A 16,669-nucleotide genomic window follows, 5' to 3' on the forward strand; every position below is an offset into this window, starting at 1 on the left:
GCAGGATATAAGGGTCGGGGCGGAGGGCGCGGGGGGGCTGTGCTGTGTGGGGCGAGGCGGGCGGCAATGGCGGTGTCTGCTGGGGGCGTGAGGTGAAGCCGCGGAGCTGGGGCTGGGGCCTGGGCCTGGTAGGGCCCCGCTCCACCGGATCCGCCTGAGGCCGAGGGGCGGGCCGGCAGGCGGCGGGAGCGGGCTCTGTGAGGGTGGCTCGGGTGCCTGTCACGGGTGGGTCTGCACCACGGGTGCCGCCGAGACCTCCGCGGATAGCCGGCCGGCAGCAGAGGGAGCGTGGTGGGCCTCGAGTGGTCGCAGACCTCTGTGAGGCCGTGTTTGCTCCGGGGGGCAGGTGACACTGCCTCTCTGTGTGACGGATAGCCGGCCTCGAGTGGGGGTCAGCCGTGGGACGCCTTGGGCAGGGTGTACTGGTCTCCTCCGTGTATGTGTACTGACTGTTTGTTTCTTCACTGGTCGGTAACAACTTTTTCACTCAAGGAAACCATCTATTCTTTGGTCAGTGTTATCCTGTCTTGGGCAAGCAAGATGGTTGAAGCTTTTCCTGCTTTATTAGGTTTGTCATATTGGTGCTTAATCATTTTTCTGCTTTCAGGTCACTGGCTGAAGTTAGCTGTGCTCTTTTTACTTCACCAAAATGACTTAATAAAATAGATGGCAAGACCCAAGCACTAAGGAAGGTCTTTTTACAGGTTTGCTTTGGAGCCTGCTTCTAATGCTTTAAAGGTGGGTTTGTGTGTAGTCCTGCTTAAAATGACCATTTGGAATATGTGGAACTAGAGCTTTGTCTGCTTCTGAGAATCAAAAGTGTGTTATCTGGTATGAAATGTAAATAAATAGTTGTAATTAAAAATACATTAGGCAGGAGCTTGTTGAAAGCTGATGAAGGCATAACTATAGAAAATGACAGCTTAAAAAAAAGAAACAACACTTTAAAACCACTTATGTTTGTTCCTCTAAAGTAAATGATAGTGAGACTGTACTTTTAAATTCATATTGGACCAGAAATAAATGTATGAAAATGCTTACAGTAGCTGTTAAGGAGCATTTCTTAGGCTTAGTATTTTGTTTCCTTGAAGAATGACTAGAGGAACAGTGGAGGATTATTTTCTGTTCCTGAGAATAGCTAATTCTTAACATCTCTAGCAGCAGGAGAAGAAATAATAAAGGTAAGTCCTTGTGAAAAGAACCTCATAGGGAAAAAGACTGTCATTACTGCTTGGGGTCAGTTTCTGTCAGTTAAGGATGCTGGGGAGAGACTTTTCATTAGGGACTGTAGTGATAGGACAAGGGGTAACGGGTTAAAACTTTGACAGGGGAAGTTTAGATTGGCTATAAGGAAGAAATTCTTTACTGTGAGGGTGGTGAGGCACTGTATGGGTTGCCCAGGGAGGTTTTGAAGGCTCCATCACTGGCAGTGTTCAAGGCCAGGCTGAACTGATCCTTGAGTGGCATGATTTAGTATGAGGTATCCCTGCCCATGGCATTGGGGTTGGAGCTAGAAGATCTTAAGGTCCTTTCCAACTCTAACTATTCTATGATTCCATAACAATTACCAGGCCAGTGTGCTAAATGGAACTATGCAAGTACATATCATAAAAATATTTTTCTTCTGATAGCAGCATTGTGAAACTGCTTTAACTCTTGAATGGAAACTGACCATACCCAAGAACTTTGCTGAACTTAGTGTCATGGCTAAGGATTTTTCACTTAAATCCTTCACTTTTTCATTAAAAACCTACAGTCCTTAAAACACATTATTTTAGTAGCTTAACTACATTTCTGTGCAGTTGTTCTAGTTGTGCTCTTAACCAGGATCTAGCAAATGAATTTTTAGTGTCACAAGGCTACCTGAAATTGCTCAATATTGATGTACTCCAAATTTTTAGTACACTTAAGTCTTTGAAAACCTGTTCAAGGATCAAGATGGATGGTGAGCTCATTGTCATCTAAAACATGTAAGAATCTGAAGCGTCTAATACTTCAATGAAGTTCTATTGAGAACTTGAATCAAAGCAGGCTTTAGACTTGCTTAAAAAGTCTTGAACTAGTTTGAACCTAAATGACCACTTGGCCAAAAAAAGAAAAACAACCCAAAACAAAATGCTTATTGTAATTAACTCCTTAAGGTAGTAACTTGTGTTAAGGACATGATGGTGGGAATCTGGCAAAACTTGCTGTAACTGAGAAATATATGAGAAAACAACAGGTCCAACATGTTGTCTCCTAAGTTAGTCTTTAAAAAGTTATACTTAGCCATCGTGTGCCTCTGTTTCTGTACAGCCTCAGAGGGGAAAAGAACTGTTCTATGACGAAAATGACACTGGGAGTCCAAACTAACATCAGGCTTCATTGTGTGGAGATGCATTAAGCCATCCTGTGTGATGTGCTAATGAACCTTTCCTGACTGTGGGTGCAGTTCCTACTGGCAAGATAAGTTTGCCTTTGTCAAGACAGCTTTTTCCTTATTTAAGTTGGGAAGAGAGGGAGTGGGAAGTGGATCTAAACTATACTGTGATTTTTTTGCATAATTGTTTGCAATGTAAACGCTTGCTAGACTGGTTATGTTGGCCACAAATCACCTCTTGGTGACCCATGAACAACTTCACATTATGAACAAAAAGGTAGTTTGCTTGGAGCATTTACAGCATAAGCAATTTTGGCAGAGTTGTCAAGTGCTAGCTCATCATATTGAGACTATCTTCTAGGCTGCACTGAACTTCAATGTATATGTATTTAAACACTAATCATACTTGATTCTCTGTATGTAAATGGAGAGTTGACTGCTGCTTTGAAGAGATCACCTTCCTTCTTCGTGGAGGAAAGGATGCCACAGAGTGTTTAGCAATAATAACAGTAACTTATTAATTATGTGTTAGCATAGAATAAAAGCTCTGTAACTAGTGAGGCTGCTTCACAGAAGTACTGTGAGTTGTAGTGGAGGAAATACTGATACAGGGCTTCCCATCTCTTTGTGAGGCCCAAGGGGAGAGGAGCTGACTTGCTCTAAAGGCAGTTAAAGACTTGAAGATCTGATAAAGATAGTGGAACAGGTAAGTATTCGTTTTCTAGAGTCTCAGTAGAGAACAGATGAGAGACGAGATGGTGGGACCATGGAATAAGAAGGATTGGCAAATGGGTGTGGGGCAGCGTAAGCTGTAATGTTAGCAAGACTGCTTCTGGCCAGGGTAATCTCCAGGAATGCACACTGTTTTATTCCCTTTAATGTACGTATCTGCTAGTAACCTGAAAAGCCTTGCTTCAGAGACTGTTAAAAATGCTTTGAATGTGGGACAGCTTCATGTAAGTTGTGGTCCTTACTTGTCCTGAGGATGCGAGTATTTAACAGTTGATCAAAACAAGTGTGGATAATAGATTTCAGTGAATGGTGATCTGTGGATTGTCTCTAAGAGGTTCACAAAAGGTAAGAAAGAACAGACTTCAACTTGTACATAATGTCCTAAAGCTCTATTTTAAAATTGGTCAGAAACTGCAAATTAGAACCTGAAGAAAGAAACCCCACATTGCTGGCTTGCAGTTAAGTGGAAAATGTACTGTAAGTTACTTTTGCTTCCTAATGTTTGTGAGAGAACAAGAAACATTTTGAGAGCATTGTTACGCTTTGTTACGCAAAGCCCACTGCAGTGCCTTTAGCTACAGCTCATGGGTTTGACCAAGAAGAAGTCAGTTTTTATCATGCTTTTTGATCAGTTCAAGTGGTTTGCAAAGGAGCCACATGTCTCTCCCTCTCCTTAAAGACGAAAGTGAAGCAAAAAAAGGCTGAAATTACTTGCCCAAGAGCATTTACAGGCTATTGACAGGGCCAGGGATAGAACTCAGAGTACAGGAGTTCTTATCTAAGGCTTTTCTCCAGTGTCACATTACTGCTTTCAGAGGCATAAGACTTTTGCATATTTCTGACCATCTTTTAAGCTGTTAAGATATCCCTGGACTAAGAATACTTCATTGAAGATTCGAAACTGAATCCAATGTGGACTACTGACTTTAAATTCTTAAACCTGGAGGGTTGTTTCTCAAGCTTAGAAGTGAGCCTTTCAGAAAGAGCAATATCTAAAACTGGTTGAACCTGCTTACTCTGCATCACAAATATTAATGCCATTTTGTTATGATTTCTCTGACCCTGACTTCCTTAGTTGTGTTTTACATCCCATCTAATGCAGCTAAATCTTCCCACTCTTACAGAAAAGACTTAAATCTTCCCTTCATTTACCTGGGATCCATGTCTCTTGAAATCTAGCTTGATGCTTAGCTGACCCTAGTGGGTTGCCTTTTGGGTGAATGTCTGTGGCTGTGATGTTTTCTGTTGCTCTACCAACCTGGTTTCTGCACAAAGAAGAAAGACCTCAGGGTGGGGAGAGGTGTGTTGTTTCCTGCAAGTTCACATGACTATTACAGCGTGTTTATCTAACATGTTAATTTTGATTCTGCTTTAACAGAAGCTCTCTGGAAGCCCAAGTGGTACTTCATTTCTCTTTTTTTTTAATTTAAATGAAGCTAACTGCTAAAAAAAGCCCTGGAGGGACAGTGTCTGAGTTTTAAAGCATTATTGTCTGTCCTGGTGTAAACCAGATGGATATATATGCCCATCACCTGCCTTCTAGATTTTTTGGGAGTATCTTCAGAGGAGGGAGAGGGGATATGAAGCTCTTTCCATCTGAGGAATGTTAAATGATGGGAAAAGCACCCAGTTTTTTATTGTTGGGTGACTAGCAAGGAGGGGAGCATGGTCTTATGGGCTGTTACCACTGAGCTGTGGATGCTGCAGGGCTGTCTCACAGGGTCTAACCCCTTGGGACCTGAGAGTCAGAAGATTGCTTGCAGCAGGGGTTGGTACCACACTCACTTGTGTAGCTTAGTGTGCTGTACATGGGAACATCTGAGGAACGGGGTCAGCAGCTACCCTTGTGTCAATGAAATTTTGAGAAAATGATATGTTCAATCCTGGTTATAAATCAGGAGTGTTGAGAGGGCTGGAGCTCAGAGTGATGGGAGCAACAGCTTATACTAGAGATGAAACCTGAATGACAACTTTAAGATAGCACTGGGGCAGAGATGTCACTGTGCAGACCAACTTATGGTCAATTACAGGAATTTATGTTGAGGAATGTGTGGATGCCATCCTTGATGTGAAGGTGGAACTGTATATTTTCAGCCTTGTTTTCCCAGTGATACCCACTGTCCTCCAATGAAGTTGTCAGGCTTGGTCCTCTTGTACTGAATTTAGATGTGTAGTGACAGGACAAGGGGAAATGATTTTAAACTGACAGAGAGGAGATTTAGAGTAGACATTAAGAAGAAATTCTTTACTGTGAGAGTGATGAGGCACTGGCACAGGTTGCCCAGAGAAGCTGTGGCTGCCCCATTCCTGGCAGTGTTCAAGGTCAGGTTGGATGGGGCTTGGAACAACCTGGTCTAGTGAAGGGTTAGACAGAGCCTTGGGTGACATGATTTGGTGTGAGGTGTCCCTGCCCATGGCAGGGGTCTGGAACTGGATGATCTTAAGGTCCTTTCTGACCCTAACTATTCTATGATTTTAAGGTGTCCCTGACCATGGCAGGGAGTTGGAACTGGATGAGCTTTAAGGCCCCTTCCAGCCCAAACAAGTCCTATTCCTTGATGCAGAACTTCATTGCTAAAATGAATTAAAATGTATTAGGTATAAATCACACCAATTTATTGGGGACCTGGCAAAATAGCATGATTCTCCTGAACTGTCTAGACATAATAATGAAATATTTTGGCTCAGTGGTTGTCATTCACTCAAGGTTTGTTTCTCATGACTCCTTTTCAAATGTGACTGTACAGAGGTTTAAAAAGCTTGGGCTATATGCTTACACTTGTAGTTCCTCTCAAATCTGTGTCTCAGATTTAGGAAATTTTCCCACATGAGTTAATTTCTAGTTTCTATTAGTTTCTAGTTTCAAATTTGTCTTGGGCTCAATTTTTGTTTCTTGGAGTCTACTTTTTGTTTTGCTCATTGCATCAGCAGTGTGTCCATATGACAAGTTCTGTTTTTAAAGCTGGGGCTTCCTGCCCCCAGATATGGCTGATGTGTGTTGCTTATATTGCCTTGGTGAGGATAGAGCCTGAGCCCATCTTTCAACATAATGAATTGAGGCCCCTAGTGAGAGAGGTTTACAAGAAGTACATCCAATACCACCAACCGGAAAAATCAGTCATTTAATACGAAGAGGCTGGAGTTGTATGAGGGCCAGCATCCAGATTTAGACCTAGGAAAGAGAGAAAAATGGCTTCTTTAGGAAAGCTTTTGGTTCTTCCTTCAAAATCTCTCAGTGGGATTCTGAGCTTCCCATTTTTACAAAGCTTTCGTGCTCCTTGATGCTTGTCCAAGACAGGCCTAGATTGGCAGGAGCAGATAAGGACACTTTGCTTTACCTTCATTATGAGCAGCTAAATCTGAAACGAGCATGAGAAATCCCAGTCTTCATTTTCGATGTGTCAAACTTGGCAGCATTGTAGAGCATCCAAAGGGTGCTTCTTAATGGGATTCAGTATCTCCATACAGAGGAGGGTTGGCAGTGAGAAGCGGTATTTCTTACAGTCCTGGAGATGAGAAACTGAAAGTGTCTCTAGTCTCTCCATAAGCATGTGACTACATGTGGTACAATTGCCTTCACTTCAGATTGTGAGAGCAGGTGGGTGTGGGTGCTATTTGTATTATTTGACAGTTTTACCCTACTAACAGCTGATTGTGTTGACTGGTGGGAAAGTGTTCATGCTAAAAAGGGAAAATATGAGGAATACTACAGTGCTTTTGCTTTGCTGTCTGGTAGACTAATGCCTTTTAAAATGTCCTGCTCCAAACCTATATCCTGTTCTACACACATTCTTTAAATACAGAAACGTTGTGAAATCTCATTTCCATGAATGCAGAAAAAGTGTAGCATGTCATATGCATGTGTTTTTCAAGTTTGCTCCTTCTAGGTTGGGCAGCTAGAAGAGAGGGGTCTAGGTCCTTTCTCTCCATCTCAGTCTCAGATTTCTCAGTCGTGGTTTATCTAATGAGTGTGTGGGAAATGCCTAGTTATCCTGTGACTGAAAGATTTCCCTAGAAAGGGTTTTTGAATGTCTCGAGGAGTGTTTTGTACTTAGGGTCTAAACTGTTGGTGCTATTAAGAAACAATCCTGCTCTTCCCAGGCATCTTCTTGCTGCCTTTACCCTGTCCCCTGTTGTGTCAGCTAGCATTTATGCAGCGGTACAGTTAGGCTGATCAAGGAGGTAATCCGACTGCAGACTAATCCAGCTGAAAGCACAGCTATTTTTCAGGCACATGTGCAAGTGTTAGCACTGAGAAGTGATGGGAAAGGATTGCCCCAGTGTAGTGAAGGAAGCTTGCATACAGATTGGCTTACTGTGATTGTGAAAGCGTGCCCTCAGCATTTCCCTGGGCCTTAGGTGAAAACCATCTTTAGATATGTTTTACTGGAATGTTCTCAGCAATAGCTGCTATGCTGAAGTATCTGTTTTTGCTGCTGCTGAGGCACCATGTTAGGTTTCTTGATTGAGCTATCTATTTAAGTAAGTGGCAGCATGTACTTGAAAGATGACCAACTTGGGATCACACCAGTAGAGACTTTAAAGTGTGTGATGACTTGAAGCAGTTCATTTCTCTTCACTGCCACGTGGTGGTGATGTTGGTTGTTGGCTTCACAGAGCTTTGGACTTCCACAGTGAAGGCAAGTGACATATAGATTGGCAAGAAATGTCTTACAGGTCAATATCTATGGATTACTGTCTCCAGTGCTGCATGTTTTTTTCCAGTTATCCACACGGTGGGGACATTTTTGCTGCTATTTGTTCTCCATTTTACATGCAATCATTCCTACACCTCAGCTACCAGGGTCAGCTAATCAGTACCAGAAAATATTTTGCCAAGGACAACAGAGAAAATACATTTTCAGGGTAGCACGCTGCAGGTGTCTACTTTTGAATCTTTGTTTGGCTGTCATCCTAGGTTATTCTAGGTCATTTTCCTATCCCATCATTATCACATCAGTTAAAGGCTTAGTTGTGACAGTTTTGTCTCCACAATGACCCTACTTCTCTGATGAGATCTGAACTCTGTTCTCTTGTCCTCAGTAGGTCAGCTGTCATACTGTCCTCAATGCCTTTCACTGTGGCATTGCTGGTTGAAGCAGTCTGTCTCAGTCCATCTAGTCTAACCCCTGTCCATCTTGAGACTCTAGGACTTTGAGTAAAGGCTGTTTTATATGGAATATTGGTTTACTTCGCTTTCAGGATGACAATCTTTGTAAAGAGTCTTCAATATGTACTTGCCACTAACTAGCTAATCTGGAGATGATGGGTGTTTATGCTTGCCAAGGGGAGAGAGGCTGCTTCCTTGAGGAAGACTTGAGGATTTGGCAGTCAAAGGGAACTGAATGCTTGCATTAGCCAAGTGTGTGGTATATGCCCTATAGGTGTGTATTCTCCAGTCTCGACCATGTATTACCCAGTTTGTGACCATAAATACCAAAAGATACATGACCTTTTCATTATGCAAAGGACAGAAAACCAAGAATTCACATAAATGAACTGATAAAGGGTAACTGTGCTGTGTATGGAAATGCTCTCCCAGTTGCCTACAAGTTAATGTCTTGATCTCATCAGTTTTATGCTGACAAGCAGAGGTAGAGAACAGATCCATTCAGAAGGTTGTGTATAAATGAAATCAATAGCACTGTAAAATCCTCTTCACTGACTGTCTGTGATGAGCATCAGTGTGATCTAGTCCTCAAATTTATATAGCATAGGTGAATACATATTTATTGTAAGGACATATTATGAAACAACTAGTTTAAATATATGAAATAAGTCTTTTTTTTCTCCACTTGTCTGTGTCTAGTACTACCAACTCCTTTTTACTGTCACTGAAAGTCTTGCATATTCTTGCTCCTCAGCTTAAGTTTTCATGACATTCTTTACAGCAAAGCAGAAGAGGAAAATGGAGAATGAAGATTATCATGTGTTTTCAAGGCTCACTTAGCCAACAATTACAAGGAAAACTTGAGGAAGACAAGACCAAACTAATATTTTAGAGAATTTTCCCATTGGGAATGGGATGAAGGGAAGCAATGTCTCTGTGCTCTAAGCTGTTGATAGTTGTCAAGTGCATGTTTCAGATAGGTAGGCTAGCTGTCTACAAGTTAATAAGTTCAACTTTTATTGTTTATTTTATAATCTTTGTTTCTTAACAGCTGATCTTTGTCTTTTTTGTCAAACGGATGATCTTATTGCTGTGTGTAATTCAGTGAATAACTTGTATTGTTGCCTGGCAAAAGCAGGCTCATTTTGATGCAGATTGGGGGTTTTTTAGACTTACGTCTGTGTTGATACCACTACTTGTGTGAACAACTTTCAGTATGGATTAGCATATTTGTTCACAAAAAAAAAAGAAAAAAGATTTGAGCATTTTATTAGTAGTAAATGAAGGAAGAGATTCAGTTTTCTGTAGTAAAACTCCATGCCAACATGATGTTAGTTGCAGCAGCCAATAGTTGGCAGTGTTAGGTTTTGGCAGTGCAGTGCTGGGATCTAGCACTGAACATGTCTGGGTGCATATCCCCATCACAGACTTTCTGCAGCCTGGCTGCCTGTCTTGACAGCTGTGTTCTATTGCAAGACACTCTGGACTATGTAGAAATATTATTTCTATGCTCAACCTGTGAGGTATGGGAGAAAGAAGGTAAGTCTGACTTACGAGTCAAATTTTTTGGGGGTGTGGAAGACTAGTCAGTGAGGGAACATAAGAAGATGATGATTGGGGAATGGAATTCTTGGTGTTGGTTTTAATTAGAATCATCCTGTTCATCACTCATATTGTGAGATGAAAATTGAAAAGATCCATTATTACAGTACACTCAAAGAAGAAATATTTGTATTAGTTAATGAGCAATTCTAATTGACCTGCCAAATATAATTGAGTTGAAATACAGATCTATTCCAACAATGTTTTCCTTATTGTAGTGTATGAGAGAAACACAGCTGGCATTTTATTTCTTTAATCTGTCTGTGCTCTAATGACTTTTGTCTAAAATTGATACTATTAATTCAGTATTAAACTTCACAATAATGTCAGCCAAAAATTAAGCCCAATCAACAAACCTTTTTCTCATGAGTACAAGCCTTCTTATGCCTCTCCCCTTAAAAAAGTAAAAATGTGACACTTGTGTTCTGGAAGAGTGACTGCAGTAAACCAGAGGAGGAAGTTGATGGATGGCTGGGAGAGCTCAGAGCTGAAGGTTCTTCTGTTTATTGGTGGACTTTGTTCTTGCTGAGGAGGAATCAGCCATTGAACTTCTCTGCTTGTTTTCTCCTAGGTGTGGTGCTGTGATGTAGCAAGTGAGGTATGTTCTACCTGTCACTGCAGGAAGTCATGTAGAGTGACCTGTGTTCTGATCTCCCTTCCAGCAGTGCAGACCAACTGAAGTGGCCCATGCTGTTACTTTACATGTACTACAAATTAGATTAGAATCTGCTTCGCCTAGATTTAATTAGCTGGCAGTATCATTAAAATACTTTCTGGAGCCTTTGCACTGTAGCATGAAACATGAAGCATTTTTAAGACTTAAACCTCTCTAAATGAAGGCAAGCAATCAAAGATCCACATGTCAAGGGGAGGAGTTGAAGAGGTTTGTATTTAGATTATTCCACATCATAAAACTCAATAAAACTGTCAGGCTAAGTGGGTACAAGCAACCCTTTCACCTCCCAGTTGATACAGAAGACTTTTCTTGCTTAGCATGAATGTTTCTGTAGACCGCATCTTCCTCATAACCATTTTTCGGCTTCTGACTAAAAAATATGTAGGGAGATGTTCCAGTGTAAGTACTTTAAATTGCTACCAAGGTGCCAGATGCCTTACCTAAAAATAGTGGTAGGGAAAAAGCCTTACGTGATTGCTTTCCTTTTCTAAAACACACAGTTACGGCAGTTTTGACATTGTTCCACTCGGGTCATCAAATTCATACAAGCTATTGTACTACAGTGTAAAGCATACATTTTAGAAGAATGAAAAGTACAGGAAGTTTGATGTGTGAACATAAATTTACTCATCTTTTATATAACACCTTCTTGAGGTGCTGACGTTTTCAGTACATTAATTGTTCATAATGAATACTCTTGCATAAAACATTTCAAAGGTAATTTTCTGAGGCCAAAGAATGACTAAAAAGTTATTCACTAAAGAGCAGTCAGTCTGTATCCAAAAGGAGACTTACAGGATGTGAAATGAACTGACTTCACAGTCAAGAAGTTTGCCTGCATGAAAGAATCTGCCCTTCTGCAGGTTTGATGCCTTTAGAGGGAAGCTACAGAAGTGGTGTTGGCTGGTGTAGAGGCAAAATTAGTATGTTCTGATTATGTGCCATTGAAGGAAAGGGGAAAAAAAGCTTTGGGCAAAATATCCAGACCTTCTCTATAAGAAGTCTTATCTCTGCTACAGATAATATGTGATCAGTTTTGTGCCATGAACTTCAGGGTGGACAGTACTAATCAGTAAAGATAAGGTATGTTTAAAGAATATACTTAGAACCAAGGAAAAGAATCATACTGTTTACAGGCAGTAGGTTTTAAACAACCTGTCAAATATTTCTTGGCTGTTACAATCTCTCCTAAGAGCTTTTCCTGGTTTGTAAAGGAAAGTAATGTGAAATCAATAGTGGTATTTAAAAATTCACAGAACATTTCCCAGCCGAAGTTTCACTTTCAGATGCCACTAATGCAACAGGCAGAGCAGGCAGAAATCACAGACTTGACCTTAATGGCAAACAAAAGAGAGTACAGAGGAAAGTGAAGCAAAGAAAGATTCTTTCAGAAGCAACTAGGAGGAAGACCTGCTGACTCCCCCCACAAGAGCAAACCTCCAGAGCTGCCATGGGCATCAGTTTGCTGAAGTCCTTTGTTTGGAGATGCAGTCTAGTTGCCATGCTGAATTGCAGCTGAAGAATGCAAACTGGTGTAAACCGCCACAAAGCATTCACATAATGGTGAAAACCAACAAGAAACGCAGTAAAACAAGTTTCCTATCGCATATTACAACAGTATGACCTGCTGGACTTCAGACAATGGAGAGGAAATGTTTGCTAGTTCAGGTTGCCTCATTCCATTATCCCAGAAGACTTGGGATCATTGTGGAAATGGGAAGAAACAAGGTGCATAATTAGATCTGCTTGTTAGTTTGCATCTTTTAATGGAAGTACAAAGAGTAATACAGTACATAGTGACCTTGCAGCTGTATATGAAGTTAGGCTACATCTCTGCTGAAGAAGATGCATCATTAGTTACAACTTGTATGAGTTCATACAACTGTAATTACCTGTAGTTGCCACACTTGACCTGTGAAGGTAAATAGGATTTGTCAGTATCCCCTCACCTCTCCAGAATAATGCAGAACTATTTTTCCAGCCTCTTGCATGGGCTATTCAGAAATAGCAGAAGAGCAAGCCAGTGGAGCTTGGGTGTGGTGGCCTTTCCTGAAAGGCTGATTTCCTCAGCTGCTGGACCCAAGGGTGAGGTTCAGAGAGTTTGCTCTCAGTATTATCTCTAGACACCATGCTCATGCTTTCTCAGTGGCATTCAAACAGATTATAAATAGGCTGTGTTATTTCTCATGATGATTTCTAGTTTGGGGAGTTCATGTGTCTTACACTTCCCCAAGTTGTTTTTTTTTTCTCTGAACTTAAGAGTTAGAAATTTGTTTTTCAGATTCACATGAAGCACTTGACTCCAGAAGCTGCAGCTTCAACCAGCAGATTAGAGAGTCATGATAAAATTGGCAGAATTGTACTGCTCTAAGCACTTTGAGACATATGCTGCTTTTCCTACTCCTGGAAGTAGTCCCACAGATGTCTCATGATTATTCACTTGAGTCATGATTGCAGAATTGAGTTTTTGGTGTTTTGGATTCCCAGTTTCCTACACTGCATATTTGAAGTGCCAATTCTAATAGAAGACTTACCTGGTTTAAAACATAAAAGATACGTTTTGCCAAAACTCAGTGTTTTGAACTTGTATGGAATCACCTCTTGACTTAACATTTGGTCAAAATGAGACATCTCCAAGGGAAAAAGAAGGGAAAAAATAGAAAAATAAACTGGACGTGGCACACTGCTATTAAAACTTAGGTATTTGTTTTTCTTCATGTGGTTTCCACCAGTGATATTGTTGTGGTGTTAGTCACTAGGTGGTGCTCTCTTACATGGTCTTCTACCTTCCTCTTGCCAGGGTGTGAGTGGAAGATTTCAACTGGTGTTTATTCTGGAAGGGAAGTATGGGAGTTAAAAAGCTTAGACAGCAACATCTCTTACCCGTTTGGACTGGAGTGACTTTTTAAGAGTAAGACTGCTCTAGAGAGAGTGAGTAGTAGTTCTGGGGCTGAGAATTGTGAAGTGAGAGAGTGCCTCTGCCATTTATAACCACCTCTGCTCCCAGCTTAATGGACTCTTAAGAAACGTGGTGGTGGTGTTAAACCTGTACTTGCAAGCAGTTTAACTCTGTGCTGCAAGGCTTTAATATCTAATGTGTCAACAAATAGCTTCTTCCCAGGTGTGTTTTTAGTGTTAAATGAATTTGTATGTGCTGTACCATGAACAGATGTTAGGCACCTGAGACAACTTTGAGTTTTCACATATTTGCTTTGTCTTTTTAAAATTGATTCAGCTTCATTCTGTCGGTATTTTTCCTAGAAAAGGAAAACACATTCCCTCTGCAACAGTCCTTTACAGAGGCCAAAATCTTAGGTACGTCCTGAGAAGAGAGATTTAAACATTCATTGATGGTCTGAAAATTCTTGGTGCTTTGTCTAAGTTTTCCACAAAGCTTCTGGAACACTTGAATCGGCTGAGTTTAACTCAGTTCAGCTTTCAGGCAAGGAAAGTTGTTTTCTTTTCCCTTGCTTGTAGTATTTTTATGAGAAGCGAGGACAGGATGGAGTCAGATGGAAGGAAAAAAAGCATGGAGGAATCGCAGCATCAAAAGCTTAAAATCTGCATCATTGGTTTGAAAAATGAAAACATTAATTGTGTAGCTTTTGCATGTAAATTTCAGGAAGTTTTTAAAATGCCGTTTTTGTTCTTGGAAACATTTATTCCAAGAGGGCTGGGAATGAAAAATATTGATAAGCTCTGCTAAGCGTTTTCATATGGAATCTATTTTCAGCCACATACCAGAGAATGTCTTTGTTATTTTTTTGAATGAGACCCTAATCTTGGAATGACTTTCCATTTATCAAAGCCTTTTAAGTCTGCTATTGTGTTTCCAGTCAGATCCTTTCCAGTCACTTCTTTTTTCCTGTGTCAGTCTCTTGCAAACTCACCACAGGGCAAAGTTCGCAGTTATTTTCCACAGGCACAAGGATTTCCCCTCTCAGGGGTGCACTTGGGCTTTATGCCGTGGAAGCCAAGCACACTTTCATGCCAGCTCTAATCGGTTGTGATAAATTTTCTTGTGGTATATTATATTAAATAGTAAAACCTACTATTTGTGGTTTAAGTTGTTAGCAGTTCAGAGGCCTTTGTTTTTATGCTGCACAGTCAGATGGAATGGGTTAGTGTTTTTTGCAGCACCAGTATTGGTGTCTCATTGTTGGTGTTTTTGTTAAGCTTCTTGCTTCAATGATCATTTAATTATGTTAAAATACTGTTTTCTAGGAAAAAAAGATCTGGTATCTGCAGTTGAGAAGTTAGAAACTGTGAGTGCAGTGTGCCAAAGAAAACCCAAGGGAAAAATAATTGACTCCTCTTTAAAATTTCACAATTTTCCCTTTTTTTTGGGGGGGGGGGAGGGATTGACAATATTGTAGCATTTAGATTCTCTGAAATGTGTCTATTTTAACTTGTTCCAGAGTGTTTGAGTTTCTTTCCATGTATTTTATAGGCAAGAAGCAGCTGAAATTCTCTCGGATTAAAAAAAAGAGCACAAACCCTGTTTGTTCTCCCTTGATTCGCTTCAGATTTTATGACTCTTGGTAGCAACAAGGATTTGTTTTCATATCCTTGACTGAAATTTCCACCTGCCCATCCTTCTGCAGTGAGGATGTGCCAGTTGTCAGCCCGGCTGCCATCTCCCAGCCTCCCACAGCTGAGTGGAGCTTTTCACTGGTCTTGGAAAGTGCCTTGCAATCCCTTCAGATGAGAGACTGATGTTTGGGCTGTAGCTTCTCCAATCAAGCATACTTTTGTATTTTGCACTGGGCATTCGTTGCCTTCAGCTGGAGCTTAGGAGACCAAGTTGTTTGGCTGTGTCAAATAATTGCCTATAACAGGAGAAAACTGAGGATGCGTGAATTAAAACAAACAAGGCTGTTCTCATTAGCTGTACCATAGGCTCACATTCCTAGAATCACAGACTGGTTTGGATTGGAAGGTACCTTAAAGTTCATCCATTTCCAACCCCCTGCCACAGGCAGGGACACCTTCCACTAGACCAGGTTGCTCCAAGCCCTGTCCAACCTGGCCTTGAACACTGCCAGGGATGGGGCAGCCACAGCTTCTCTGGGCACCCTGTGCCAGGGCCTCAGCACCCTCACAGGGAAGATTTTCCTCCTAATGTCTCATCTCAATCTCCCCTCTGTCAGGTTAAAGCCATTCCCCCTTGTCCTGTCCCTACAGGCCCTTGTCAAAAGTCCCTCCTGAGCTTGCTTGTAGCCCCTTTAGGCACTGGAAGCTGCTCTAAGTTCTCCCCTTCAGGAGCCTTCTCCAGGCTGCACCAGTCCAGCTCTCTCAGCATGGCTCCATAGCAGAGCTGCTCCAGCCCTCAGAGCATCTCTGTGGCCTCCTCAGGACTTGCTCCAAGAGCTCCATGTCCCTCTTGTGTTGGGGGCCCCAGAGCTGGATACATGACCATGGGGAGGGGAGGGGTGTCTCACCAGAACAGAATAGAGGGGAAAAGCAATGTTCTACCAGGCATCAGTGTAAAAATTTAATCAGGCTGTTCAGGTGACGTGTGCTACCTGTTGGAAGCCAGTAAATGCCCACACCACAAAATGAAAGTATGGGCAGGAAATCTGGCAATTCTGTGCAAGTTTTGCTTTGAAAGAGCCAACCTTTCCAGAGTCAGATCTCTGGAAAGTATCACCAGGGTGCCACTGTGAATCAGCCTGGGCTCGGCTGCTGCTCACGCAGGCTGGCACTGGCAAGCATCCAGCCCAGTGCCTCATTTTGCTTTTCTTTCCAGCTATGAGATGTGACCTTTGCCTGATTCCCTTCCCATCTTTTGGGTGTTCTGGTCTCCTCCTATCACTTGATTGCTTTGTCTTCTGAGAGCTGAGCTAGTGGGTAGGAGGAGTCTGCAAGTTTCATATTCTTAGGTGTTTGTGAGGTAAGTAGCACAATAGGACTGATCTCAGTTAAGATCTTGAGGCACTACTGCACTAGCAGTCCCTGTTACTACTAATAACAAAACAAGTTGTAATAGTGTGGAAAGAGGAATAGTTTAGCATTAATGTCAAGTTTAAAGAGTAAAAGCTGTATTTGTGTTATTCTGGAGAACTGTAAACATCTCCTTGAGTGGGGAGTCAGTTTATGCCCTTACCCTATATAACCTCCTTGGTTTCAAAACAAGATTTAATGTTATTAATGCAGATTGGCATGAAGTCAAGGGAATTTTTTCCAAGGA

At 41.5% G+C, this 16,669-nt stretch overlaps 1 long non-coding RNA gene across 3 annotated transcripts; it reads left to right on the plus strand.

Annotated features, from left to right (window-relative positions):
* Window positions 1–45: 45 nt before the first annotated feature.
* Window positions 46–13,118, plus strand: LOC117435951 (uncharacterized). 3 transcript variants are annotated; one of them, XR_004549479.1, is made up of 3 exons: window positions 46–92; window positions 608–738; window positions 8,983–13,118. It is a non-coding gene; the product is annotated as an uncharacterized lncRNA (long non-coding RNA). The 3 variants fall into 3 exon arrangements; XR_004549478.1 differs by lacking the exon at window positions 46–92 and having other exon boundaries at window positions 104–738; XR_004549480.1 differs by lacking the exon at window positions 46–92 and having other exon boundaries at window positions 104–738; window positions 10,375–13,118.
* The last annotated feature ends 3,551 nt before the right edge of the window (window positions 13,119–16,669 follow it).

The sequence above is a fragment of the Melopsittacus undulatus genome, chromosome 3 (assembly GCF_012275295.1).
Source record: "Melopsittacus undulatus isolate bMelUnd1 chromosome 3, bMelUnd1.mat.Z, whole genome shotgun sequence".
NCBI lineage: Eukaryota > Metazoa > Chordata > Aves > Psittaciformes > Psittaculidae > Melopsittacus > Melopsittacus undulatus.